General features: G+C 38.9%; 1 protein-coding gene across 1 annotated transcript in view; it reads right to left on the bottom strand.

The window, feature by feature from the left end:
- CDH2 (cadherin 2) overlaps positions 1 to 15978 on the bottom strand; it is a 213997-nt gene that overhangs the window by 95483 nt on the left and 102536 nt on the right. The window lies entirely within an intron of this gene.

Below are 15978 nucleotides of genomic sequence, written 5' to 3'. Positions count from 1 at the left end.
CCCATGGGCTACTGCTTGTCACTGGATGGTCAGAGGAATCCATGGCAATTCTTGAAAAGATTCTCCTGGTGTCACATCCTCTATTGGAAAAGTTTTCAACCAGAGGGCTGCTGATTGATTTGTTTGGGGTCATGCGGAGGTAAAAGGAAGAGTTTGAAAAAATTAGGGACTTCAAAGTGGCGAGTGGCGAATCCCACAAGCCAGGTGGATGCATTTCAAAAGCCCACTCCGTGATGGAGCCCCGACATCGCGCCGCGGGCCTGTTGCACTTGCACCGGAACGACAGTCCGTTACGGTCTGGACAGCTCCTGCCGATTCACCTGTTAACAATGCTAAACATGCTCCTGAGACCATGCCGTCTGTGAGAAAGGAAACTCTTCACACAGAGATGAAATGAACAGTGCAGCTACACACTGCGGTAGTTCTGAAGCCCAAGTTAGATGGAATAAAGCAGGTTGATAAAACAGGTAGAAAACGTCTCCCGCTTGACTAGACTATTAATGGGACCAGAGGAGCATCAATGTGCTACAGAAATTTTATACGCATCTGTTCATCAGGCCCGGTGTATGGACCATCAGGAAAGGTAAGTTGGTAGATTAACTCATCACCAAATGATATCTGTGGCAAGGCCATGTGCACATTAAATGTCTAAAAGTAAACAACTAGCAACAACAACAGCCACCAAAAACCTTCCCAGCCACATCCTGTACACCTGATCACTGCTTTTAGAGACCCAATAGAGGGGCACTTGAGTGACTCAGTGGATTAAGCCTCTGCCTTCAGCTCAGGTCATGGTCTCAGGGTCCTGGGATTGAGCCCCACATTGGGTTCTCTGCTCAGTGGGGAGCCTGCTTCCCCCTCCCCCCTCCCCAGCCACCTGCCTCTCTGCCTACTTGTGATCTCTGTCAAATAAATAAATAACATCTTTTTTAAAAAAGAAAAGAAGCCCAATAGAATTTAACCTGGTTGCAATTAATGATTATTATTATGATGGAAATCATTTTAATAATTCGAATTATTGTACAGCAAATATTCACTAGCTTCCTCTTTCCACTATGAGCAGAATATACTTTCCCATTCCATTGATGTTGGGCTTGGAAATGTGTCTTGTTTTGGCCACTGGGATGTTCGTGGCGTGGCACAAGCAAATGTTCGAAATGTACTTGTACTTCGAGTCTTGCCTTCTTGGAGGATGCCATCGCCATGCAGAGGAACGTGTACTGGCTGCCCACTAGTTCAGGAGGGTGGATGGAATGGGGACCACATCTAAACTCAATCTACAGCTTGTATCCAAGTCCAGCCTGGATCAGTTGAACCCTACCCAGCCCACCAATGCAAGGATCATGATCACTGCTCTGGCCACTGAGTTTTGGACTGGTCTGTTAGGCAGCATTGCTTTTGCAACAGCTAACTGAGATTAGCTAATATTGCTAATGGTCCAGCTAACATAGGATCATAAATAGTGCCTACATATTAAATACATGATATAGGATGAAATGCAAATACAGAGATTTCATTATTGCTGATGGAATACAGTATAGTTAGAAACCTTAGTAAAAGTGAACCTCCTTAAGTTTTACCCCCTCCAACCTTCTCTCCAGCTGCCTAAATGAGCTGCTACCATTTATTGAATACTATGGCTCAGCGTCTCAGGCACTTTCTATTCATTTGTCTCTTAAAACAATTCCCATAATGTAACTTTATCCCCCTTACTGATAAGGAAATCGAGACTCACAGAGGTTAAGTAATTCAGACCACAGAGTTAATAAGTGGCAGCTTTAGGTTTCAAGTAGGTGCTTCCCTAATACTTAACATATTTCAGAAAAGTTTTTTTTTTTTTTTCTATTTAAAAATGTTTAACGGAGGAACAGGCCAACTGCATAGAGGAGATATAATGTCTTTTTCGCTTTTGTTGCTCTGTAGGGACTCATCTGGCACTAAAATTACCTCTCCCATTCCCACTCCCAGATGGTCCACTTGACAAGGAGAGGCCTCTAGGGAGGCCTGAAAGCTCCCTTCTTGCAAAGGAGAAGTACAGCCTAGAAAATTCCTAAGATAGCCATAAGTTTTCACTCAAGAGGATATCTTTAAAAAAAAAGTTTACTTCTTTTCATCTCTGACCATTAAGTTAGTTCAGTCTTGATAGAGACTATGTAAAAGAAAAATCAGAGTTGTTTCTGGTATTTGTTTTTATTTAAACATACATCTCAGGGGCACCTGAGTGGCTCAATCGTTAAGGATCTGCCTTCGGCTCAGGTCATGATCTCAGGGTCCTGGGTTCAAGCCCCGCATAGGGTTCCCTGCTCATCGGGAAGCCTGCTTCTCCCTCTCCCACTCCCCCTGCTTGTGTTCCCTCATTGCTGTGTCTCTCTCTCAGTCAAATAAATAAATAAAATCTTTTTAAAAAATTTAAAAAAAAATACACATCTCCCTAACCAGGTGTATTCCTAATTAAGTAATGCTAAGAACTGAAAACACTTAATTCTCTCAAACAATCTCCTTCCCCCTCAATCTTTTTTTAGAGAGAGAGCGAGTGAGCAGAGGGGGAGGGAGAGAATCTCCAGCAGACTCCCCAATGAGCACAGAGCTTGACTTGGGGCAGGATCCTAGGACCCTGAGATCATGACCTGAGCCAAAATCAAGAGTTGGATGCTTATCCGACTGAGACACCCAGGCGCCCCTCCTGTCCTGATTCTAAATCTTACGCATATTTAAAAAATCAATAACTATGAATATTTTTCTATGAATGTTTTTCCTGAGGTTGCTTTTAAAAGATGCTGATACAGAGGCAGTCCTTCTAAGCATTATATTGGATTATTATTATTTCTATTGCTCATATAAGCTTTTATCAGACAGATTTGCTAAAATGTCAGAGTAGTCAGGCTACCACACTATTTCAGGGTAGTGGAAACTAAAGTATAGCTAACATGACACTGGGCAAAGATCTTCCAAAACCTTAAGATGTGGTAAAACTAGACATAATGACGAGGAGTAACAATGACCTTGGGAAGATGCCAAATGCACTAAAAAAAATAACCCCTGCATAATTAATAGGATGATGTTATCTCTACAGACAGTAATATCAGGCTTGCAATTAAAGATGTCTGCTCATCCTAGGAAATGCAATCTATAAAGAAAAAAGGAGGAATTTGCATGTAAGATGGTACATTCTATGTCAGAATCATCCCAATACCTCTCAGGAGTGCCTGACTTCTAAAAATTAAAAAATTCATTGCAAAACATTTTCCAAAAAATTAAGATAATTTAACCTTTGGCTACAAATGGATCATACTTCAAAATGCCTCCTACCAGCTGTGGAATTGTGACGCCCTTGACACAAGACTCTTTATAAATAAGTTTCCCAGCACACATGATGTGAGTCCTGTTAGGAAAAAGCCTCTGTGTCTATAGGAAGACAGACTACACGGCTCAGCCACTACAGTGTGGTAAATACTGTTATGTACTTTTCTAGGAAATCAGTGTGTAACAATGGTAACTCTGTTGTGGCATTAATTTTTTACTGAGAATGATTGTAAAATACACAAAAAGAATAGTCTAATGAACTCGTGCTGATTATCCAGATTGGACAATTATCAGAATTTTACCACATATGCTTCATCTATTCCCTTTTTTGTCACCACCTAACTACTTTATAATAAATTCCTGATCCCACTGGTATGTGTTTCAAAAAACAAACAAACAAAAAAAAAACAAAAAACAAAACCAGGAACACTTTCTTAGAGACTCACAATGCCAGTAGCCCTAACACATTAATGATTATTGCTTGGCATCATGGAATAACCACTCTATGAAGTTTAAAGCAAGTTTGTTTTTCCATCATAATCTATTTTACAAGGAAAATTATTTCTATTTCCCAACCAATATACTAGTTTTCTCAAAGGAAAAATGAAGAGAACATGATTAGAAAAATCACAATTTTCATTTTTGTTTGTTACACATGGAAGGTAAATTGTGTAAGGAAGTTACAACTAAGAGAAGACACAGTATCAATATGTATATCAGCTTTGTAAGTTAAGCAGATAAAGGAAAAGAAATAATTACTTGAATTTTAATTTATATTTAGGCTATAGCAATAGCAAATTAAATTTACACTTCTCGGTGTTCACTGTCATTAAAAGGCATACACAAGTGAACTCCAAAGAACCTCCTTTCTTAAATTTATTTAAAGAAAAGCTAATATCTTATTTAATGGTTTGCTTCTCTATAATGTCCTACTCATATTTATTTGGAAAGGTAAAGGAATTCCAAAGATCATAGAGAAGTCTTTTAAAGTTATTAAATAATGCTCTAACCTCAGTGATGCCAATGCATAAAAAGAGAGAGAGAGAGAGAGAAAACACATGGGAACAAAACAGAAACTGGCAAAGCACTGAAAGTGAAAATATATGCCATGACAAAGTGGCCGACATTTTCTGAAACTAGCAGACTTCTTTCTTGAAGTTTAAAAAATTAATCTCTTCCCTTCAGATTACCATTTCATGTGTTGTAGGCTGCATTTTGTCAGGCCCAAATTCATATGTTGTAACTCTAACGCTCAGTACCTCAGAATGTGATGGTATTGTGAGAGAAGACCTTTAATGTAAGGTGAAATGAGGTCATATGGGCAAGTTCTAATCCTTCATGACTGTTGTCCCTATAAGTAGAGAAAATCTAGGCAAAGATATGCAAGTACCCAGAGACAAGACCACGTGAGGACACAGCAAGAAGGTGGCCATCTGCAAGCTTAACAGAAACCAAACCTGCCAACACCTTATCTTGGACATCCAGCCTCCAGAACCGTCAGAAAGTCAGTTTCAGTTGGTTAAGCCAGCCAGTCTGTAGTATTTTGTTATTATGACAACCAGGCAAATTATTACACTATGCAACATCGAAAACTCTAAAAATCGGCCGCTGACTTAATTTATAATCAGGCAAGTTAGTAGGACCTTAATTTTTTGAATGTTAAGTATTAAACATTTTTAAAGATACTATTATCTGTCACACCTAAAAGTAAACATCATTCATTAAAATTATCAAATATTCAGTCAGTAATCCAATATCTGTTTGATCTAATCCAGGGCTATTATTATTTTTTTGGCAGGCAGGGAAGGTGCAAACTAATTCACAGATGATGTTGTGTATCCCTATCAGGAGGAGATAACAGATTTTCTTTCTTTTAGTTGTAGGTGATCATTGCCTAGACCCACTATCGCAATAAGAGATGCAAAATGGTGATGATCAATTTCTACAAATCCTTCTTCATTTATTAGCTGCATTACTTCCTTAAAAAAAGAACCCACTTGCATCATTTATTCATTACAGGGTTACTATGAAATGCTCATCATGGAAAAAACAATATAAATACATTATTTCCCCTTAAGACTTGTCAAAACAGTAACCAAAATGGGTTTTTCTTTTTCATTGCAGTTACTAACCTTGTTAACACCCACAGTGACCCCACTTGGAGACACCTTTTGATAAAACTAGTAATTGTTGATAGCTATGTTGCTGTGTGGTAGGGCAACATGGTATTCAGGTCACCTCCTATACATTTTGCCATAGACATGGAACCGGCCATTCCTTCAAAGAGCCCTTGTTCCTTCTGGTGAACCTCAATACAGGTCTCAGGGCTACTCATTGTAGATGGTCATTGTTTTCAGGCATCTTCAAAGGGCACAAATAAATCCGTAATTTTGTAAAAATTTATTTTGATACTTCTCATTTAAATTCAGGAGGTCAGGATGTCAGTAACACTGATTTTACACCTCTATCTGCTTTCTCTTTCTCCAATCAAAAGCATGGCTACTCACATGCTTTACCCCACAACACAGACCGACAACAGTTTCTAAGCGTAACACTATTACCATATACAACTGTAAGACAATTTAAAATTTTGCCTCTTTTATTTAGATCTCAGAGTCTATCCTAGTGAGGACACACACCCAGATTTCTGTGCCTTAGTACCCATTTGAAGTGATTCTTCTCTGTGTTACTGGTTATATCAACAACTGCTTTATATGGTGAAGCCTTTTTATTTCATCTTTAATAGTTGTCTTCATTTTGTTGGTTTTGTTTTATACTTATGTAAAATATGGACACATTTCAGGGTGCCTGGGTGGCTCAGTCGTAAAGCGTCTGACCTGATTTCTGCTCAGGTCATGTTCTCAGTTTGTGAGATCAAGCCCCGTGTCGGGGCTCAGTCGGTTAAGTGTCCGACTTGATTTCTGCTCAGGTCATGATCTCCAGGTCATGAGATCAAGCCCCGTGTTGAGCTCTGTGCTGGGCAAGGAGTAGAGTCTGCTTAAGATTTTTCTCTCTCTCCCCTTCTGCCCCTCCCCCAGCTCGTGCTCTTCTACTCTCTCTCTCTCTTAAAAAAAATAAATAAATAAAGTATTAACACATTTTCAGAGTAAAATCCACAAAACACTTGCAACTTTAAATAGTGATGTTCATTTAAGTACACTTTCCTTGGCTGTGCTGCTTTCACTTAATATGTTATCGGAGAGATCTCCCCACAGCAGTTTCAGAGAGCTCTCATTCCTTTTTAATCTGCAGAGTGCTTCCTCAGATGGTTGTATTATAATCTATTCAACCAGTTCCTAACTCATGGTCATTTGGTTTGTTCCCGTCTTCAGATTTTACAAACAGCTACAATGAACAAGCCTCGTTCTTTGCAATAAACAAGTGACACTTAATCATTTTTGTAGCCATGTTTCTATTTCTTTTGTAAAATTTAAAATGTGGCTAAAATAATTTCAAAAGGAAGGGGATATAATGCCATAGGATAGAATACTGGCAACTATTCCCATCCTTGTCCTCTAACTGAATGAATTTAACGACTTTTCTAACAGAAAATATATAACTTATTCAACTAAGGACCATGATTTATAATCTAATATATTCCACTTGAGTCAATAGAGTCTCCATTTTGTGTGTCCTCCTTATTATTATAGCACACTGTAGATGAAAACTATTAAAGTTCTTAAGCTTTTTAAAAATTATAAAGCATTTTTAAAACAGCTCCTGATACTGTAAATCAAGTGGTCCACGTCATGCGACTGAGCGAATAATGCAAATATTCACCACACTAACATGCAATCAGGTGCTGCAACTATAAAGACTTTTCAAATTTTAACAGTACAACATTAAGAAAAATGGAACAAAACAACACAAGTTGTGAAACGCATCTCATCAAAGCCTAACAATCTCCCAGATTATGAAAACTATATTATGTTATGTTTTAAAAAAAAGCAGTACTTTAGAAAGCCCCAATTATTTTTTTTTAAAGATTATTTATTTATTTGACAGGGAGAGAGAGAGAGAGAGATCACAAGTAGGAAGAGAGGCAGGCAGAGAGAGGGGGGGAGGCAGGTTCCCTGCTGAAAAGAGAGCCCAATTCGGGGCTCAATCCCAGGACCCTGGGATCATGACCTGAGCTGAAGGCAAAGGCTTTAACTCACTAAGCCAGCCAGGTGCCCCTAGAAAGCCCCAATTAAATGCTAGATCTGAGCAGCACCGCACAGCCCTCCTGAGTCATTTGTAGGGTGATTTTTAAAAAATAAGAGCATACAGCTTTGTAAAATTCTATTTCTTTTCTTTAAGAAGTACTTGACAAAAGTCACACCCCAGAATTATTACAGGGGCACAGCAACGTTTGTATCACTTTCCTTGTATTTTGAATCTGACTCATGTTCCTGAAGATCTCACTACTATAACATTGTCACTATTTGGTGGGGGTTTGTTGTTGTTGTTTTTGTTTTTGTTTTAAAGCAAAGGCAAGGGAGTCAACAACCACGAAAAAAGTCCATTGACTGAACACAGCAGAATACCCTATTGTGTGGAAGGGAGAGGAGGGGCAGCAGTCTTTCTCTCCTGGAGCAAAGAGAAATGGGGCAAGCCAGCACGTTATTTATGGCAGAACACACCCACAACCAGAGCAGATCTCCCTAGCCCATTGCATTGAGCACGAAAGCATCATTAACACATCCTAATAAAAACTTTTCACAGGGGCTCCCTTCTCATCTACATGCAAAACTGAATGTCAGCAGGAGGCCTAGAGCTTCAGGAAACCATAAAGTGAAGCTGGAACTCAGTAATGATCTGCAGCAGGATATCTACTGAGACAAATTGACTTGATTAGGACAGATCTGACAGCATAACAGTGTATATGTAAAACTTCACACCATTTAAGCTACACATCCCTGGCATCTGTAGACAAAAGTATCCTCTTTCATGCTTCAAAAGTACATTAACTGCCTTTTCTATATTTTCTTCCTCAAGGAGCTTCCAATGATTATTGGTAACCCACCTATATTCTAGAATCTTCAAAAATCACTAGCGGCACAGTATACTGCATATAACCAGCCCCAATTTATTCTACCACTAAGATAAACTTAGGCAAAGGAAAAAAGTAATATAATATTTATTGCCTGCCTGAGAGGCGTTAACGGCCAAAACAACTTAAAATATATGCTGTCCTTCATTTATTTCTCCAGACATGTCTGGATGAGAAACATCTGGAGATTTCGTAAAACTATGAGTTCCTCAAGGGGGGGGGCAGGGCAGAGGGGCAGCGGGAGATTTTTCTCTCTCCTGTGTCAAAACGAACCTCATGTCTGAAGATGATATTTGTATGGAAGCAATTCCTGGGGATCTGAGCAGTTTCTCTCATCCCTGTTCTTTTGCTGGCTTCCTAAACTAGTAAGTTTTCCATGAAGCACAAGCCACAGCATGTGAGAATATACCAGGGTGTGATAAGAGGGAAACATATGGGTGCCAGTATAAGAAAAGGGAGGGAGGGAGTATAGTGTGGAAGGAAGAAAGGAAGGAAGGAAGGGAAGAAAAAGACAAATAAACAGGGATGAATGTAACTATTCACCTCCCCCAATTCTGAGGTGGTTTGAAGTAAAAGAACAAATAAATGAAAGCGCTGAGCAAACAAACCAGAGTATTCAGAAACTCGGAGCCCTATTTAACAAAGGTACAAAATATAAATTAAAGTGAGTATTTACTTAAAATGAGAACTAAATTGCCAAAATTACTGGAGCCTTGAAATATTCAGGTGTCTTTCTTCTGAGATCTCTTCAGGCAATTTACCAGAACTGTTTCCAGATTACAGCCTGGCCTCTCTTTCTCTCCTAGGACACCCTGAAATAACTCCCACCAAAGCCCATCACTCAGGGCCTAAAAGTGAAGGGTCTTAAACTTTCAGTTTCTTTAGCTTCTTGATAAATCTGCCTCTGTTGTCTCCTATTCCCTCAGCTTGTCTCCTCCAAGAACCACAGATGTTCAGGTCCTTTCCTTCGCAACAGCAGTTCACCGTAAGATTTCTCATACCCAAGAATGTCACAGATGAAGATGGACCACAGTTCAGATCCAATGTTCAGTGGTTACTAAAAAACTGTAAATTGCAGTGATTACCCAGTTTTTAGCTCACTTCAACAGTCCTCAGTCCTGCTAATAAAGGGAGCTCTTGGGAGCTGAGCCCGAAACTCAGTCACCAAGGGGTTTATCTCCTGTTGACACCTCATCATTCACAGAGGTGACAAGATCTCAGGCAGGATCTTAAGGCAGGGTCCCAACTCTATTAGGCTTCACAGTTTATAATCTATACAACACAGCACCCACGTACCAGGAGGCAGGTAGAAGAAGGCTAATTAAGGAGTATCCAAAGCAACATTTTCCTTATAGAAGATGTCCTACCAGAAAAAGGCACCTGAGTTACAGGATAAGAAGAATCCATTCTAGAGCAAATATAATAGAGGAATCTCTTGAAAAGACTGCTATTTTCAACTACAAATGCCTCTATCTCCTTATATGGAAAAGGGATTACTGTTCCACATTCTCAGACACTGGCTCAAGTGCTAAGAATGCTGTTACAGTGATAATCCAGTCATTGTCAACTTCTAAGGAAATCCATGGTCACTTCTATAGAATTGGTTCTTTGTTGGCCCCGGATGCTGACATTATAAAAAATATTACATCAACCTCTTACTTCTCCAACGTTGTGGTGATCACCATCATTATCATCATCCTGCCTACTTCATCATCATCGTCATCATTATCATCATAATTCCCCAATACAAAGTTCTGTAGAAGACTATAAGCAAGGGGACACCCCTATAGTAGTACTCTGGGTGATGATACAATTAGGAACTCAGAAAATCAGGACAACCACCACCATCTATTTCTTTAGGTGATACCAGACTTAAATGCTAGGGGTTTGAAGAAGATCACAAAATTAAATTTCACATTCCCTAGGCTCTGCTGATTATTTACTCAGATAGGTACCTAATCTGAACAACAACAAGAACAAAAAGGCATCCTGAGGCTTTCTAGTTAAAAGTGGGGGTAGAGTGCGCTAGGTCTCAGGCTATAATCCCCCCGTTTTGTTCATTGAATATTTGAGAGCCTCCTATGTTTCAGGACTTCGATGTGAATTTATACCACACTCTCTTTGATAACCATGCAAAAAGTACTTAGTCATTGCCTTTAAAACAATTATTCTTAAATTCGAAGTATTTATCTAAAAAACTGTAACTCAGCTGGCTTGGACTGGACAGCACATGTGAATTGCACGCAGGAAGGAGGAAATACTTAGCCCTGACATACACTTACTCAATATAAAATAATTTTGTCTTCAAAATTAACTACACATGAACTTCATAAATGCAGATATTTCATAAAGAGAAATACAGGTTTTACACTATTAAAGTAAAACTAGGGTTTCTAATCAGACTATTATTAGATTTTTAAGGTTGTCACCTTTAGAGCAAGAGTTCGAACAAAGGCTCTTATGTTTAATGCATCAACAATTTTTAGAATAATTTTTGATAGCAAGGCATGGAATTGTATTGACAGCCCCCTTCTCCAAATAGACCCCTTCACTTTTCAAAGGCAAAACTCTGCTTTTCTTACTGCCTATCAAACAGACAAGCATGTAATTAAAACCATTTTACTAATTCTCTTCTTAGTTTAGGTGCCACTGAAAAGCTGGTACTACTCTACTGTTTGAATAATGATTTCTATTATAGTCATGTTGAATCTGATTTGTACAAAGGGTAAGTTTTACTATTGGATCAGATGGTAAAAAAGTTTTAATCTGTAGGTTACACAAATGTTTACTGTCAGAATCTGAAATCCACAACACGAGCACATTTAGCATTCAGAAGAAGACTCGCTTCTTAAAATATTTATATATATGTTCCTCCAATAGGAAAGAACTGGCAAACCCCACAAAATATGAAAACCTAAAGTAAATTTCAAGTAACATTGAAATAAAAGCCCTAAAACAAGAACATTGTAGAAATTTAGTTTTCTACTTGGATCATTCTCTTCATAAACAAACCAAACTATGAAAACAAAACTTCATAAACTGGAGAGGAAAACAAACTCTATGAATGAACTAACAAATAAATCACATAGCTTTATATTTTTCCTGGTAATGGGAATAATCAGACACTTATTTTAAGTTCACAGAATCTGAAAGCAAGTGTTTTAAACTCATATTGATTATGCAGTGTATATCTTTAGGTGTTTGGTTTTGTCTTGGTTTTTCTTTATTTTGGAGTGATATTGACTATTTTAACACCTTTATTGAAGTGTAATTCTTGTATATACAATTCACCCATTTAAGGTATACAAGTTAATGGGTTTTAGTGTATCTATAGACTTGTACATCCATTACTACAATCAATGCTAGGACATTTTTATTTGCCAGAAAGAAACCCCATTTCTCTTAGTCATCACCTCTGTTACCACCCCCATCTCAACTCCCTACCACCCAACCCTAGGCATCCACTAATTTACTTTCTGTGTCTATAGATGGAGTTATTCTGGACATTACATATAAGTAGAATCATACAATCTGTGGTCCTTTGTAATTGGCTTCTTTCACTTTAGCATAGTATTTTCAAGGTTCACCCATGTTGGAGCAATGTATCAGTATTTCATTTCTTTTTATGGCCGAATAATACGATATTAGATGGATATACTACATATTATGTGTCTATCTGTCCCGTAGATGGACATGTGGGTTACTTCAAGTTGACAGATTTTTCACCTAGTTAGAAGAATAGTATTTCTTACTTTTACTTTTTTGACTAAAGCTATTCATCCCATCAAGCTCTCTCAATAAAGCATCCTCTCCTCAAAATAAATTAATTTACTTTCTGTTCAAGATTATGGATGTACCAAATGTTCCTGAGAGTCAAGTTGTAATATTTATGAGCAAGACCCACCACCTTATATCATTTTTCTCATTTGTGAAATGGATTCTCCAGTTAAAGTGATTTGAGTTTCAAGTTTTAGGGATCTGGAAGTTGATGTTCATAATGTACTGTAAAGAATTATCAAAATAAAGCTGAATAAAACCCAAATGTAGTATGACAGTAATCTAAAGGTGTTCCACAGGAAGAGAGAGTGGTACATGTCTTGATTCACCTGTTCTCTCTCCCTCCAATCTCAGCCAAGGATTGCATGGACTAAATCCACCTAGAAACAAAGGGCAAAAGAGCCCACTGATGTAGACAAAAAGGTAAGCCTGGGGCTGAAAAGTCAATCCAGAGGAGCAAAGAGAAGACATCTGGTTTCCAAGCACCACAAACAGCATTTTGAATTTTGAAAGCTAGAGTAGAAGAGGGAATAAAAATACCAGAGTTGCTAGCTATAAATCTCAACATTATTAGCATACACAATAGTTATTTATAAATACAAGGAATGTTCCAGAAACTCCAACCCATTAAGTAATCAGTATGTATTTCTGAAGTTCCAAGGGAGTGAAATTAATGAATGCACACATCCAAACACTCACAATGTCACAACAAAGAGCATTCTGAACATTCTGGTAAGACACATGGAAAAATGTTTCTGACCGGTGCAAAACTTATCAACAAAATAAAAATAAACTGAATTTACTCATCCAGCAGATAATGCAGATACTCGGTATTAAAAATGGAAGAAGTGTTAACAGCTTGACGAAAATAGCTTCATCGGGTCTTGAGGCAAGGTTATGACACCTAAGGTCCATACATGAAGATAATAACATTAGCTACTATCAATCAGTACTAGCAGCATCAAAACTAAACTTGGTCTCAAAAAGGCTGACAAGAAATGCCCTCTAGCTAAAGAAGAGCTGCTGAACCAAGAACTTTCTCAACAAGGTGAACTAGATGGGATCTAGTTCTTTAACTAGTTCTTTAACTAGTCTCTTTAACTAGAGACTAATTTGACACAACCCGATAGGTGTTATGCTGGTGAAAAGTTATTCAGGTTGAGATCTATTTAATAACATAAAAATTTTTAATTAAACAAGAAAGGACAAGTCATTCCCTACCATATAATAAACCATCTTTATTCTTTTTCTCCTTTGCTATTTTTGGAGACTAGAAAGGCACAGCATTCTCACATGTTACACAAGGGACATATTCCTGGTCTCTCTGAATTCTAAGACAAAGCCTGACAAATGAGTTAGGATATTTCTATTCACCATTATGAAGTGGAACCATCATGAAAACTCATTCAGTTCAATCATTTTGAAACTGCAGTAATCTTGACATTTTTTTTTTAATTCAGGAAGATACACATCACTCCAGATGCCCAAAGTTTTATATGTATCCTTATAGAGTAGTATTTGCAATTTTGGAAACTCAAAGGTGTTAACCTTTGCTTGTCTTGTTAATCTAGAATTTTCAAAAATTTTTGAGGCAATAATCTGCAAAGGTCTATATGATTACACTTTAAGTGGAAAAAAATCAATTTTATTTGGAACCTCCAATAATACTGCCATGCAATGGACATTGAATTTCATTCTTCCCAAAGGAACTACCCTCCTTATTTTATACTCTTTCTATAACAGTAATTCCGGTTTGTTGTTGTTGTTGCTCCAACTTTCAAATGTCCAGAACCAAGAGACGAGAGTGACAACCAAGTCACTTCAATGCTACTTTCCAGGGTACCTCAGCCTCTTTCAGGAGATTAGTTTAGGCAGTCCTCCCTGAGATCTTAAGAATAAAAGACAACCTTTGATATCTCACCTGTAGATGATCAGTACCCAGTCTCTGGGCTCTCACAGGCTTTGATGTCTGTTATTATAGCACACACGGAAGGAATTAGCTGCCCCATCAGAATATGAGACACAGGAAGGCATCAACCATGTTTTATGTAGGGGTGGAGACACCGCCAAAACGAGCCCGAGCTGTATTCAGTCCTGACTCAACTCATCTGGACACATCTTGGGAAGGAGTTGCTTAGACCTTGACCCCTTCTCGAATCACCCCTAAGGTTCCATTTCCCTGAGAATGCTATAAAAAATGTGATGGAAGCAGCTTCCCAACAGAGAATAATGCAGAATAGTGAAGGTCTACTTTATGGCCTCCAGTCACCAATAGCCACAATTAGCCCAAGAGGCAGGGATGGGTCAGGAGATGAGGACCCAATCTGCATAGGATCAGATATGGAGGGAAACTGGGGTGCAGTTTGGGGAGGTGTCTTTGAAGCAAGCAGGAGTTCCGGAGGCCAAAAAAAGCCATAAGCTAAACGTACATACAAATAACCCAAATCTTCTCTATATAAGGCATCTTGCCAGGAGTGAGAGATGCACAGGAAGTATAGTATTTGCAGCTATTGTTCTGTTCTCCTACAAGTCCAACTACAACCACCACCTTCGTAATTTACGAAGTACTCTCACCGTTATTATCCTATTTGAGTCATCTTACAACTGAATGAGGTAGGTATAATTACCCTATTTAATTTCTAAGGCCTGGAAAAGTGAGTAAAACCGGCGAAGGTCCTTTGTGGGGTGGAGCGGAGGTGGGATTTGCAGTGGGTTTTCTCCTGACTACCAGCCAGGGGCTCATTCCATCAGTCCTCAGGACACTACCATCAGCCAGCAGAGAAGGAAGCCAGGGACAGAATGCAGAGAGTGAAGTGCTGAGTCAGCGCATCGGTGAAGAGAGCACTTCTCTTCCAGCCTCCATTCCTCACTGGTCAGACCAGGTCTGCAAAATGAGAACTGCCTGACTTGCTCTGGTGCACAAAGGGACCTTCTGAAACACCTACTGTGTGTAAAGCAGTGAGCACACAGTGAGCCCAGTCCAGTCCCCACAGAGCTCAGGGCCTTACTGGAGACAACAAAGTGTAAACAAGTAATTAAATGTCATAAGATAAATGTTTTAGGAGAGACAGCAAAAGCAGAGAGGTGAAATATCAGGAAATGGTAAAAAGCATACCACGCCGCTAATCACGAGCAATCCATTAGTGGTAGGATTTGGATTAAATTACAACTAGATTTTACTTATTTATTATTCATGAGACATTCTGTTTTTCAATTATTTTTTTTTTCTCCTCCATATTAGCCCACCCATTTTAAAGCCTCAAGCATTAATTTGATTTCCCGCCAATAATTTGAAGATAATGATTTGTGTCTTGGTTCTGTCTGCATGGATCTTCCTCTGATAATTTGGAGAGAAAATGATGTGTATCTCCCCTCTTTTCAGACAGTGGCCTTAGGGATTTTATTCATCGTGGGGGCAGGGCCTCCGCTTTTTTGACAGATTCAGGAAACAGGAAGATGGAAATCCAAGACGGAACAAATCTGTCAAACTCATTTTCTTGCAGGGTTTTCTGCCAATTTTTGCGCGCGCTCTCTCTCCTTCCCTCCCCGACCCCCTTCTTTTTTACTTCTTTTAAAAAGGAAGAAATTGGGAAAGTCTGTTTCTCCTGGTTCCTAAAGGAACGGAGTAAAAACACTAGTGAGCAGAAACGCAGGTGTGCACCAGCTGGAAGGTCACTCTCTGCTCCTAGGAGAAAAAAGCAGTAACGTAACAAGGACAAGTGTGAGTGCGTGCAAGGAGCAGAGAAGCAGGCGGGAGGGACATCTGTCCGTAACTGTCACTCCATCACCAGGCCTCCACAATAGAAACTGAGGGCAGGAGGCTAACCTCATCCTTCCTGGGACTGCAGGACTTTGACTGGCCCTCC

The sequence above is a fragment of the Lutra lutra genome, chromosome 12 (assembly GCF_902655055.1).
Source record: "Lutra lutra chromosome 12, mLutLut1.2, whole genome shotgun sequence".
NCBI classification, from domain to species: domain Eukaryota; kingdom Metazoa; phylum Chordata; class Mammalia; order Carnivora; family Mustelidae; genus Lutra; species Lutra lutra.
Note: the sequence above shows the minus strand (reverse complement) of the source record. Positions and strands in the feature narration are given on the sequence as shown.